Below are 14,068 nucleotides of genomic sequence, written 5' to 3' on the forward strand. Positions count from 1 at the left end.
TTCCAGTGAAGCCCAACGCAAACTGGAGGAACAGCACCTCATCTTCCGACTAGGCACTTTACAGCCTTCCGGGCTGAATATTGAATTCAACAACTTTAGATCTTAAACTCCCCCTCCCCCCTTCCCCACCCCATTTCTTCCCCCTCCCTTTTGTTTGTTTTTTTTTGTTTTGTTTTCAGTAATTTATATAGATTTTTCTTTTCCCACCTATTTCCATTATTTTTAAATCTACAACTAATACCTTGTCAATCTTTCCACCCCACCCCCACTAGAGCTGTACCTTGAGAGTCCTGCCATCCATTCTTAATTAGCACTTTTCTTAGATAATATCACCACCTTCAACACCTCTTTGATCCTTTTGTCTGTGACATATTTTGATTATCTGCTCCTATCACTGCTTGCTTGTCCCTACAACCACCCCACCCTCAACTTCTCTCCCCCGGCTCCCCCCCCACCTTCAACCAGCTTATATTTCACCCCTCTCCTAACTATACTTCAGTTCTGTTGAAGGGTCGTGTGGACCCGAAACGTCGACTCTTTTCTTCTCCACCAATGCTGCCAGACCTGCGGAGTTTTTCCAGGTAATTCTGTTTTTGAACTAGTTATAGACTTCAGGGAAAAGTCAGTTAATGATGCTGTTCCTGTGAAGATTCATGACGTGGACATTGAAATAGTTACTAACGATAAGTATCTAGTATCAAAGTAGGTGATAAGTTGAATTGGAGAGAATAAGTGTACAGATGTGGTGGGGACAAGGGGACACAATTATACTAGCTCAGAAAATTTAAATCTTTTCAAGTAGATCCTACAATCATGAAACTTTTCTATGAGCCTGTAGTTGGGAGTGCTCTCCTTTTTGGATGTTTCCTCTGGTACTGTTGTCTTAGGAAAGTAGACCCTTTAAAAATACAGAGATCACTGAACCAATCAGGAAGAGTATTTGATGAGTAGATCTTTTTTGACAAAGTTTGCTCTCGAAGAATTTTGATAAAAGGAAGGAGTGTCATAAACAATGAGAATCACCTCTTGTCTCACTATTACTGGTGTATTTGTTCAGGGAAAAGGCTACAATCCCTCAGATGCAAAGTTTCTTCCTATCTACACCCCTCATAATTTTGTATACCTCCAACAGGTCCCCCCTCAGCCTTCTCTGCTCTAAGGAAAACAACCCTAGCCTATCCAGCCTCTCTTTATAGCTGAAACGCTCCAGCCCAGGCAACATCCTGGTGAATCTCCTCTGCACCCTCTCCAATGCAATCACATCCTTCCTAAAGTGTGGCAACCAGGACTGCACACAGTACTCCAGCTGTGGCCTAACTAGTGTTTTATACAGTTCCAACATAACCTCACTGCTCTTATATTCTATGCCTCAGCTAATAAAGGCAATATGCCTTCTTAACCACCTTATATATCTGTGCTGCTGCCTTCAGGGATCTATGGACATGTACACCAAGGTCCCTCTGATCCTCTATACATTCATTGTGTATTCCCTTGCTGTGTTAGTTCTCCTAAAACGCATCACCTCATACTTGTCAGGATTAAATTCCATTTGCCACTGCTCTGCCCATCTCACCAGCTCATCTATATCGTTCTATAATCTAAGGCTTTCCTCCTCACTATTTACAACACCACTAATTTTCATGTCATCTGCAAACTTACGACTAATGGTCATTGCCTGGCACTTGTGTGGCATGAATATTACTTGCACTTGTCAACCAAGCCTGGATATTATCCAGGTCTTGCTGCATTTGGACATGGACTGCTTCAGTATCTGAGGAGTTGCGAATGGTGCTGAACATTGTGCAATCATCAGCGAACATCCCCACTTCTGACCTTATGATGAAAGGAAGGTCATTGATGAAGCAGCTGAAGATGGTAGGACTTAGGACACTACTCTGAGGAACTCCTGCAGTGATGTCCTGAAACTGAGATGACTGACCTCCAATAGCCACAACCATCTTCCTTTGTGCTCAGTATGACTCCAACCAGCAGAGAGTTTTCCCCCTGATTCCCATTGACTCCAGTTTTGCTAGGGCTCCTTGATGCCAAACTCTGTCAAATGCTGCCTTGGTGTCAAGGGCAGTCACTCTCACCTCACCTCGGGAGTTCAGCTCTTTTGTCCATGTTTGAACCAAGGCTGTAATGAGGTCAGGAGCTGAGTGATACTGGCAGAACCCAAACTGGGCGTCAGTGAGCAGGTTATTGCTAAGCAAGTGCCGCTTGATAGCACTGTTGATGACGCCTCCAATTACTTTACTGATGATCGAGAGTAGACTGAAGGGACGGTAATTGGACTGGTTGGATTTGCTCTGCTTTTTGGGCACAGGACATACCTGGGCAATTTTCCACATAGCCAGGTAGATGCCAGTGTTGTAGCTGTACTGGAACAGCTTGGCTAGGGGCGCAGCAAGTTCTGGAGCACAAGTCTTCAGAACTATTGTCAGAATATTGTCAGGGCCCATAGCCTTTGCAGTATCCAGTGTCTTCAGCCGTTTCTTGATATCACGTGGAGTGAATCGACATCCGTAGAAGGCCAAGATGGATCTTTCACTCAGCACTTCTGGCTGAAGATTATTGCAAATGCTTCAGCCTTATCTTTTGCATTAATGTGCTGGGCTCCTCCATCATTGAAGATGGAGATATTTGTGGAACTTCCTCCTCCAGTGAGTTGTTTAATTTAACAATTCACGACTGGATGTGGCAGGACTGAAGAGCTTAGATCTGATCCGTTGGTTGTGGGATCGCTTAGCCCTGTCTATCACTTGCTGCTTATACTGTTTGGCAAGTAGTCCTGTGTTATAGCATCACAAGGCTGACGCCTCATTTTTAGGTATGCCTGGTGCTGCTCCTGGCATGTCCACCTGTACTCTTCATTAAAACAGGGTTAATACCCTGTTTTGGTGGCAATGGTAGAAGGGGAGATTCTTTGTTTTATTCATTTGTGGGATGTGGGCATCACTGGCTAGGCCAGAATTTATTGTCCATCCCCAGTTGCCCCTGAGAAGGAGGTGGTGGTGAGCTGCCTTCATGAACCATTGCAGTCCCTATGGTGTAGATACACCCACGGTGCTGTTAGGGAGAGAGTTCCAGGATTTTGACCCAGTGACAGTGAAGGAACGGCCGATATATTTCCAAGTCAGGATGGTGAGTAACTTGGAGGGGAACTTCCAGGTGGTGGTGTTCCCATCTATCTGCTGCCCTTGTCCTTCTAGGTGGTAGTGATCGTGGGTTTGGAAGGTGCTATCAAAGGAGCCTTGGTGAGTTCTTGCAGTGCATCTTGTAGATGGTACACACTGCTGCTACTGTGCATCGGTGGTGGAGGGAGTGAATGTTTGTGGATGTGGTGCCATTCAAGTGGGCTGCTTTGTCCTGGATGGTGTCAAGCTTCTTGAGTGTTGTTGGAGCTGCACTCATCCAAAAAAAATTATCCCCAGTCTACCATAACCTGATGGCCATGAGATTACAGATTGTGTTCAAGTACAATTCTGCTGCTGCTGATGGCGCACAGCACCTCATGATTGTCCAGTCTTGAGTTGCTAGATCTGTTCGAAATCACAGTGGTAGTGCCACACAACACAATGATGGGTATCCTCAATGTGAGGATGGGACTTCATCTCCACAATGACAGTACTGTGGTCACTCATAGTGATACTGTCATGGACAGATGCATCTGTGGCAGGCAGATGGTGAGGATGAGGTCAAGTCTGTTTTTCCCTCATGTTGCTTCCCTCACCACCTGCCGCAGACCCAGTCTAGCAGCTATGTCATTTAGGACTCAGCCAGCTCGATCAGTAGTGGTGCTACCGAGCCACTCTTGGTGATGGACACTGAAGTCCCCCACCCAGAGTACATTCTGTACCCTCGCTTCAACATGGAGGAGCATTGATTCATCAGCTGAGGGGGGATAGTACATGGTAATCAGGAGGTTTTCTTGCCACTTGAGACTTCATGGGGTCCAGAATTGATGTTGAGGTCTCCCAGGGCAACTCCCTCCTGACTGTATACCACAGTGCCGCCACCTCTGCTGGGTCTGTGCTGCTCATAGAACGAGACCCAGGGATGGTGATGGTGGAATCTGGGACATTATCTGTAAGGTATGATTTCGCGAAGATGACTGTCAGGCTGTTGCTTGACTAGTCTGTGAGACAGCTCTCCCAATTTTGGCACTAGCCCCCAGATGTTAGTAAGGGGGACTTTGCAGGTTTCAGGTGCCCAGATTTCATTCCTTATTGACTTGTTTTTAGCAGTTTGATACAACTCAGTGGCTTGATAGGCCATTTCAGTGGGCATTTAAGAGTTGACCACATTGCTGATGGTCTAGAGCCACATGGAGGCCAGAGCAGATGGGTTTTTATGATGATCAACAATGGTTTCACTTCTAATTCCAGATATTTATTCAATTCAAATTCCACTGGGATTTGAACCCAGGTCCCTGGAGCATTACCCTGGGTCTCTGGATTACTTGTCCAGTGACAATACCACTAGGCCACCACCACCACCACCTCCCTTCAGAGGGATGGGAATCTAAGCAGGGTGACACAAGCAAGGGAAAAAACATAGGAATGAAAGACAGGAAAGTAGAAACAGAAGTGGAGGGTAGAGAAAATAAGGGCTAGCAGCAAAAAGGGCCATAGTACAAAAAAAGTGTGTAAAAATGTTAAAAAGACAAGTCTAAAGACATTGTATCGAATGCACAGGACATTCGCAATAAGGTAGACGAATTAACAGTGCAAATTGATGTAAACGGGTACGATATGATTGCGATTACGAACACATAGCTGAAGGGTGACCAAGGCTGGGAACTGAATATCCAAGGCTACTCAATATCTAGGACAGATAGGTAAAAAGGAAAAGGAGGTGAGGTAGCATTGTTAGTTAAGGATGAAATCGATAGTGAGAGTGATATTGGATCAGAAAATCTAGATGTAGACTCCGTCTGGGTGGAGCTAAGAAGTAACAAGGGGCGGAAAACATTAGTGGGACTTGTCTATAGGCCTCCAAACAGTAGCGATAAGGTAAGGGATGGTATTAAACAGGAAATTAGAGATGCCTGTAACAAGGGTGCTACAGTAATCATGGGTGACTTTAATTTACATATAGACTGGTCAAACCAAATTAGGAATAATATTGTGGCGGGATGAATTCCTGGAGTGTGTACAAGATGGTGTTTTTAGACCAGTATATCAAGGAACCGACTAGGGAACAGACTATCCTAGATTTGGAAACAAAAACAGAATTACCTGGAAAAACTCAGCAGGTCTGGCAGCATCGGTGGAGAAGAAATCAGTTAACGTTTCGAGTCCTCACGACCCTTCGGCAGAAGGAGGAGGAGTTCTGCCGAAGGGTCGTGAGGACTCGAAACGTTAACTGATTTCTTCTCCACCGATGCTGCCAGACCTGCTGAGTTTTTCCAGGTAATTCTGTTTTTGTTTTGGATTTCCAGCATCCGCAGTAGCTTTTAGCTTTTTGTTTTTATCCTAGATTTGGTTTTGTGCAATGAGAAGGGTTTAATTTATAATCTTGTTGTGCAGGGTCCTTTAGGGAACAGTGACCATAACATGATAGAATTTTTCATTAGGATGGAAAGTGAAGTAGTCCTATCTGTACCTAGGGTCCTAAATCTAAACAAAGGAAACTACGAAGGTATGAGGTGTGAGTTGGTTAAGACAGATTGGGGAACTTCATTAAAAGGCATGATGGTGGATAGACAATGGCTAATATTTAAGGAACGAATGTATACATTGCAACAGTTATACATTCCTTTCTGGTGCAAAAACACAACAGGAAAAGCAGCTCAACCATGGCTAACAAAAGAAATTAAGGATAGTATTAGATCCAGAGAGGAGTCATGTAAAGTTGCTAGCAAAAGTAGCAAGCCTGAGGATTGGGAGCAGTTTAGAATTCAGCAAAGGAGGACCAAGAGATTGATTAAGAGGGGAAAATTGAATATGAGAGTAAACTTACAAGGAACATGAAAGTGGACTGTAAAAGCTTCTATAAGTCTGTAAAAAGAAAAAGATTAGTGAAGACAAATGTAGGTCCCTTACAGTCCAAAACAGGAGAATTTATAATAGAGAACGAGGAAATGGCAGAGCAATTAAACAACCAACATTCGGCCCCTCGAGCCTGCTCCACCAGTCAATAAGATCATGGCTGATCTGTTTGTGTTTCGCTTTCCACATTCCCATCTAACCCCGATAACCTTTGATCCCCTTGCCTAACAAGAACCTATCTACCGCCACCTTAAAAATATTCAGTGGCCCCGCCTCCACTTCTGAGGCAGACAGTTCCAAAGTTGCACAACCCTCTGAGGGAAATAAATTCTCCTCATCTCTGTCCCAAAAGGGCGATCCCTAATTTTAAAACAGTGTCCTATAATTCTGGACTCACCCACAAGAGGAAACATCCTTTCCAAGTCCACCTTGTCAAGGCCGTTCAGGATCTTATATATTTCAATCATTTACACATACTCTCTGCTTTCTGCCAGCTAGCCAATCTTCTATCCAGTCTAATATGTTACACCCTACACAATGAGCTCTTACTTCTGCACGAGGGCTGATTTAGCTGAAGTGAACTGGGATACTGGGCTAGGGGAGAGATCAATCCCCCTATTTCTGCAATAACCTTCGATGTGGCACCTTGTCAAATGCTTTCTGGAAATCCAAGTGCAGTAGGTCTACAGGCTCCCCTTTATCCACAGCGCATGTTACTCCTTCAAAGAACTCTAATAAATCGGTTAAACGTGATTTCCCTTTCATAAAACCATGTTGACTCTTCCCGATTACCTTGAGTTTTTCCAAGTGCCCAGCTATAACCTCCTTAATGATCGATTAATAAGATCAGCCATGATCTTATTGAATGGTTGTTTAATTGATTAATAATGATGGAACCTTTCCAGGACCGAGCAAATTTTGGAAAATGAACACAACACATCTACTACCTCATTAGCCGCCTCTTTTAAGACCCTAGGTTGAAGTCCATCAGGACCCAGAGACTTGCCAGCCTGCAGCTCCATCAGTTTGCTCAGTACTACTTACCTAGTGATTGTAATTTCACCAAGTTCCTTTTTCACATGAATGGTTTGGGTTTGGAATGCACGGCCTGGAGGTGTGGTGGAGGGAGGTTCAATCAAGGCATTCAAGAGGGGATTGGATGATTATTTGAATACAAACAATGTACAGGGGTAAGGAGAAAAGGCAGGGCACTAGGTCATAATGCTCATTTGGAGAGCTGGTGCATACACAATGGGCCGAATGGCCTCCTTCTCTGCCGTTAAAATTCTCTGATTCTGAAGTTCCTGTCTCCCTTCCACCTCCTGATTTACAGCTATTACTGGAATGTTTGTTGTATCCTCTATAGTAAAGACAGGAGCAAAATATTTGTTCATTTCATCTGGCCATTTCCTTATTATCAACTATTAACTCCCCATTGTCACTCTCTAGAGGACCAACACTCACTTTACTTACTCTTTTCCTTTTTAAATACCGATCAAAACTCTTGCTATCTGTTTTTACATTTCTAGCTAGCTTCCTCTCCTACTCTAATTTCTTTCTCCTGATTAACCTTTTAGTCATTCTCTGCCATTCTTTATATTCTGACCGATCATCTGAGATGCCACTCATCTTTGCGCAGTTATATGCTTTTTCTTTAAGTTTGATGCTTTCCCTAACTTCTTTCGTTATCCACTGATGGTGGGTCCTTCCTTTAGAATTTTTCTTTAGAGTAGGAATATACCTATTTTGTGTATTCTGAAGTATCCCCTTAAATATCTGCCACTCCTTCTCTATTGATCTATCCCTTAGCCTAGTATCCCAGGTCACGTCAATTAGCTCAGCTTTCATGCCCACATAGTTGCCCTCATTTAAATGTAAGATACTAGTCTTAGACCCACTCTTCACCCTTTCAAACCGGATATAAAATTCAATCATATTGTAGTTGCTGCTACCTAGGGGTGCCTTTACTCTGAGGTCATTAATTAATCCTGTCACGTTACACAATATCAAATCTAACATACCCTGCTCTCTGGTTGGTTCCAGAATGTGCTGCTCTAAGAAACTATCTCAAAAGCATTGTGAACTCCTCATCCAGACTACTACTGCCAATCTGATTTTTCCAGTTTATATGTAGATTAAAGTCACCCTTAATTATTGCTGTCCCTTTATCAAAAGCCCCTAATATTTCTTCTTGTACACTTTGTCCTACATTTTGGTTACTGTTAGGGGGCCCGTAGACCACTCCCACTGGTGACTTCTTTCCCCTATCATTCATAATCTCCATCCAAACCGATTCTACATCCTGAACCAAGGTCATCTCTATTGCACAAATGCCATCCTTGATTAAGAGTGCTACCTCTCCATCTTTACCTAGTTTCCTATTCCACTTGATGGTCATATATCCCTCAATATTCAGGACCCAATCCTTGTCATCCTGCAGCCAGGTCTCCATAATGGCTATCAGATCATATTTATTTATTTCAATGTTTACTTTGTTATGAATGCTGCGTGCATTCAGATACAGAGCCTTTAGTTTAGTCTTTTTGTTATCGTTGTGACATCTAGTCTTCTTTGTGCATTCTAAGGTTTTTTCTCTCTGTCCCTTCCTCCCTTTCTCCGACATTCATTTCCCATTGCCCCCACTATTTAGTTTAAAACCCTCTCTATTTCCCTAGTTATGCGGTTCGCAAGAACACTGGTCTCAGCACAGGTTCCGGTGTAGACTGTCCCAATGATACAGCCTCCACAGTGCCCACTTTCCCCAGTAGTGGTGCCAGAGCCCCACAAACCGGAATCCACTTCTCCTACACCAGTCTTTGAGACACGTGTTCATCTCTCTAAATTTTATGTACCCTATGCCACTTTTCATGTGACTCAGGTAATAATCCAGAGATTATAACCTTTGAGGTTCTGCCTTTCAATTTAGTGCCTAGCTCCTCATACTCTGTGTGCAGAACCTCTTTCCTAGTTCTACCTATGTCAATGGTACCTGCATTCACCATGACAACTGGATCCTCTTCCTCCCACTGCAAGTTCCTCTCCAGCCCTGAGCAGACGTACTGAACCCTGGCACCGGGCAGGCAACACAGCCGTCCGGATCTCACTCTTTGCTGCAGAGAACAGTGTTTCCCCTCACTAGGCTGTCCGCTACTACCACTACATTCCTTTTTGCTCCCCCCACATGAATGGCTTCCTGCACCCCGGTGTCATGGTCAGTTTGCTGCTGTCCTCGCTCTCATCCAAACAAGCTGAAAGAACATCAAACCTAATGGACAATTGCAGAGGTTCTCACTCCTCTGGATTCCCTTTACCTGCCTCACTTGCAGTCACACCCTCCTGTCCTTGAACACTGAGCAAATCAGAAGACCCTGTCCTAAGTGGTGTGACTGTCTCCTGGTACAAAGCATCCAGGTATCATTCCCCCTCCCTGATGTGTTGCAGTGTCTGCAGCTCAGCCTCCAGCTCAATGACTCTGAGCTGAAGTTCCTCGAGCTGTAAACACTTCTTGTAGACGTGTTTGCCCTGGATCACATTGTTATCCAGGAGCTCCCACATGCTGCAGCCTTGACACATCACCTGTCCTGCCATCCTTAGTGTGCTTTTAATAATTACTTCATTATATTAACCACCTATTTATGTTGCTCCCTTATATATTTTATTAACTTTACCACCAATTTGTATACTATTTTAAACCTTAGGGTTAGAATAGATACACCTTGTAGTAGAGCTAGAACCAATTTCTTCAGGGTGAGAAAAATAGAAAAAGGAAACGAACATCTCCTTGCCCCTCCTTCACCAAACTCCCGCTCTCGCCAAACTCCCGCTCTCGCCAAACTCCCGCTCTCACCAAACTCCAAGTCTTCAATCAGTTACCTCTGCTGCACTCCATTTTCACGGAGGAAGACACAAATAACTTCCCAGAAATGCCAGGAAACCAAGGGTCTGTGAGTAGGAGGAATTGAAGGAAATTAGTATTACTAAAAAATAGTGCTGGAGAATTTATTTTTTATTATTGATTCATAGGATGTGGGTTTCACTGGCTGGGCCAGCATTTATTAACCATCCCTAGTTGCTCTTGAGAAGGTGGTGATGAACTGCCTTCTTGAACCGCTGCAGTCCATGAGGTGTAGGTACACCCACAGTGCTGTTAGGAAGGGAGTTCCAGGGTTTTGACCCAGCGACAGTGAAGGAACGGCGATATATTTCCAAGTCAGGGTGGTGAGTGACTTGGAGGGGAACTTCCAGGTGGTGGTGTTCCCATCTATCTGCTGCCTTTGTCCTTCTAGATGGTAGTGGTCAGGGTTTGGAAGGTGCTGGGAAAATATGCCACTGCTTATTTGTAAAAAAAAGACAAACTAATTCAAAACACTTTTGTTTATGGACAGGCGGTGAGGGGAAATTAGTGCTGCTTGAACTGACCCCTCTCCTGTCCATAATACTTCCTGGTTGCTTGCTACACCTGCAAACTATTGGGAGGTGGTGGTGTAGTGGTATTGTCACTGCCCTAGTAATCCAGAGACCCAAGGTAATCCTCTGGGGACCTGGGTTCAAATCCCACCACAGATGATGAAATTTGAATCAAATAAAAATCTGGTGATCACAAAACCATTGTCAATTGTTGTAAAAACCCATCTGGCTCACTAATGTCCTTTCAGGAAGGGAAATCTGCTGTCATACATGTGAATCCAGACCCATAGTTGACTCTTAAAAATGTCATCTGAACAAGGGCAATTAGGGATGGGCCCAGCCAGTGATATCTACATCCCATGAACAAATTTTTAAAAATGCTAACTTTTAGTGACTCATGAACAACACCACGGTCCCTTTGGACATCAACACTTCCCACGCTCTCATCATTTAAGAAATAATTTGCCTTTCTGTTTTTTTCTATCCAAATCTTCACACTTCTTCATATTATAATCCATCTGTCATGTTCTTGCCCATTCACTTAGCCTGTCCAAATCCCCCCCGAAGCCTCCTTGCATCCTCACACCTCACATTCCCACCTAGTTTTGTGTTCAGGGGTCCCCACAACCAATCCATTTATATAGATTGTGAACAGCTGTGGCCCAAGTACTGATCCTTGCGTTACCCACTAGTAACAAGCTGCCATCCGGAGAATGACCCGTTTATTCCGACTCTGTTTTCAATCTGTTAATCAATTCTCAATCCATGCCAGTATATTCCCCCCAATCCCATGTGCTCTAATTTTGTTGACTAACCTCCTGTGTGGGACCTTATCAAAAACCTTCTGAAAATCCAAATACACCACATCCTCAAAAAACTCCCATAGGTTTGTCAAACATGATTTCCTTTTCATAATTCCATGTTGACTCTGCCCAATCATAAAATGATTTTCTAAATGCCCATTTGTTGTGATATTGTGCGCATGCCAATGCAGACAATGACATATACCTTTAAGAAACTGCATTGTGACATCACTGTGATATTACTGTGTGAGAGGCTGGAATATACAAGTACAGCCTCCATGTTGGATGCTCACTATTGTCTGTGCTCTCTACTGCAGATGCTCACTACTGCCTGTGACCCTGTATCAGCAAAACTCAATGTACACCTTATGAGTCAGGCATATAGTCAAGCAATCAGCCTATATATCTGTTCGGACCCAGGCCTGTGCAGAGTATATAGTTGTTGTTAGTAATAAACTTCAGATACTTGTGTTTGAACAGAATCCTCATCAGTCTCAATATCTTACTTAGTATAGATAGCAGAGAGACAGATGCCTTGAGGTCTATAATCGAGATCATCCACATATACAGTGGCAGCAGGCTGTGACACACCTGTGACACACTGCGTCATGATTGGTAGTAGTGGTCGCTTCTAAAAGATATCACATCAGCAGAGCTAACTCCTGAAGACACCAGAACACAAGGCAGAAGACTCCTTCAGCAGCAACATAAACTGCAGTGATTCCACTTACCCAGCTCCAATCCAGACTCCTCGAGGGAGGGACAGTCTGGAAGTAGAGCATTTTAAGGGAAGTCACTCACAGGGAACCTCAGTTCAGGTGCTTCAGTTAAAAAAAAAGTCCAGTTCTTCAACTGCAAGGGCTTTGAATCTGAAATTAGGCACATAGACTAGCTCCAATAGACATAGAGTTCGAGAAGCGAGTGAAGCCCTCACCCCGAGCTCAGTGATTTGGGCAGAAGGCTTTGGTTTATCTGAACGTCAGGATCAGCTATTCATAAGCCGCTCATCCTTACAGTGAAGGCTAGATCGTCAAATTTGTTTTAAACAAAAGAGGGCAGAGAGGGGTAAGCTCGTCCAGCTCTGGGCAGGGCACAGCGCGATATTGCTTGGTTCCACCGTTTTGTTTTTGTTAGTTTCAGCGCCAAAACCAGCTTTCCCGCCCGGTCAACCAAGGCCTGGTGCAAAGCAGCAGAATAAAACTGCACAGTTTCAATACAGCAACAGAAGCAGCAGGGCAAAGCCAAGGCTTCTGCAATCTATAGACCCGCAACTTAAAATTCTTTCTCCTTATCTTCAAACCAGATTAAAAGAAGCCAAGAATTTAAAATGCTACTTTTAAAATATACAGCACAGCAAAAAGAGAGACCAGCTTCTCCTTAGCAGCACCACTGTAACCAGCCAATAGTAACACATTGTTGCAGCATTTGTTCTCCAAAGCACAGGGATAACAGAAAGGCAACAGGCGCAGATTTGCATTCAGAGATACAGCAACTACATTTGTGTAGCACCCAGAGCAGCTAACAACCAAGAACATCACAATGGCAAATAAAGATTTGACCATGGACTGGACGGGACAGGGTATTGAGGGTGACTGAGGAATAGACCCAGAGGGAACGGTCCCTTCAGAGTGCTGAAAGGGGAAAATGTGTTTAGTGGCAGCATCATGCTGGAGGAGGTGGAAATGGCAGGGAGTGACCTGATGAATATGCAGGGATGGAACATAAGGACAAGAGGAGCCCGACTGTGGTTTTGAGAGGGAGGTGAAGGGGTGAGAGCAGAAGTGCAGGAAATGGGACTAACACAATCAGGGGCCCTGTCAACCACAGAGAGCGGGGATTCCTCTGCTGAGGAAAGAGGAAGACATGTCGGAAGTGCTGGAATGGAAGGCCAGAACAGGTGAAATGGAGATAGAGAAACTGGAATGGAGTCCATACAGGAATCAGAAACATTACAGTGCAGGAGGCCATTCAGCCCACCTTGTCTGCATTGGCTCTCCAAATGAACAATTCAGTGCCATTCTCCCTCTTTCTCTCCATAACCCTGCACATTCTTCATTCTCAGATAACATCTAATTCCTTTTTGAATGATTTGATTGAACCTGCTTCCACTTCACTCTCAGGCAGTGCATTCCAGACCTTTGCTACTTTCTACATGAAAAACTTCTTTCTCAAAACACTTTTGCTTGTCAATTTTAAATCTGTCCTCTCGTTCTCTACCCTTTCATGAATGGGAACAGCTTCTCCCTATCTACTCTGTCCAGGCCCAGCACGATTTTGAATAGCTCTATCAAATCTGCTCGGTCTTTTCTCCAAGAAAAACTGTCCCAACTTCTCCAGTCTATGTTCATAACTGAAGTTTCTCATCGCCATTTGATAAGATCATGGCAGATCTGATTATGGCCTCTACTTTCCAATCTACCTCCTATCCCTTTTGACTCCCTTGTCAGTGAAGAATCTATCAAACTCAGCCTTAAATATATTCAATTATCCAGCCTTCACCATTTTCTGGGGAAGACAGTTCTAGCCTAACAACCCTCAGAGGAAGAAATTTTCCTCATCGCCGCCCAACATGGGAGACCCTTTATTTCTAAACAGTGTTCCCAAGTTCCAGTCTCTCCCATCCGTGGATTCATTTATTTATTTTTATTCATTCACGGGATGTGGGCTTCGCTGGCTGGGCCAGCATTTATTGCCCATCCCTAGTTGCCCTTGAGAAGGTGGTGGTGAGCTGCCTTCTTTAACCGCTGCAGTCCATGTGGTGTAGGTACACCCACAGTGCTGTTAGGGAGGGAGTTCCAGGGTTTTGACCAAGCGACAGTGAAGGAACGGCGATATATTTCCAAGTCAGGATGGTGAGTGACTCGA

Source organism: Cetorhinus maximus, chromosome 7 (assembly GCF_964194155.1).
Source record: "Cetorhinus maximus chromosome 7, sCetMax3.hap1.1, whole genome shotgun sequence".
NCBI classification, from domain to species: domain Eukaryota; kingdom Metazoa; phylum Chordata; class Chondrichthyes; order Lamniformes; family Cetorhinidae; genus Cetorhinus; species Cetorhinus maximus.